The sequence below is a fragment of the Trachymyrmex cornetzi genome, unplaced genomic scaffold (genome assembly GCF_001594075.2).
Source record: "Trachymyrmex cornetzi isolate Tcor2-1 unplaced genomic scaffold, Tcor1.1 scaffold165, whole genome shotgun sequence".
In the NCBI taxonomy this organism is placed as follows: Eukaryota; Metazoa; Arthropoda; class Insecta; order Hymenoptera; family Formicidae; genus Trachymyrmex; species Trachymyrmex cornetzi.
The window spans coordinates 113,703-114,096 of NW_017296256.1; positions in this window are offsets into that span (position 1 = coordinate 113,703).

Here is a 394-nt window from a genome sequence, read left to right on the forward strand (position 1 = left end):
GGGTGGCACTTAGTTGGACACGAGCCACTCACAGCGCTTGAGACTACAAAGCTCCTAAGCACCGGTCGCTGTGATTGGTGGTGTCCAATCGAGCCGTGATCAATCGGGATCACCCCCTATGAAACTGCCTTTAAACTATGTCAAACAAGATAAGACGTATAGGATAAAATAAAATAGAAATATGTCACTAGTACTATAAATGGCTGCCAAGTCACGCAATTGGTCAGATTGCAACAGCGAATCAGAATGCATAACACCGGTTGCGCCTCTCTGATAAATCTAGGACTCTAACATGCTTCAACATGTTTCTACCATGATAAAAATACAAGGGTATGCTCATCAATTGTCTAAAACTCGTTCAGCTTGCGCATGTCCTTGCCTACGTCATATTCGG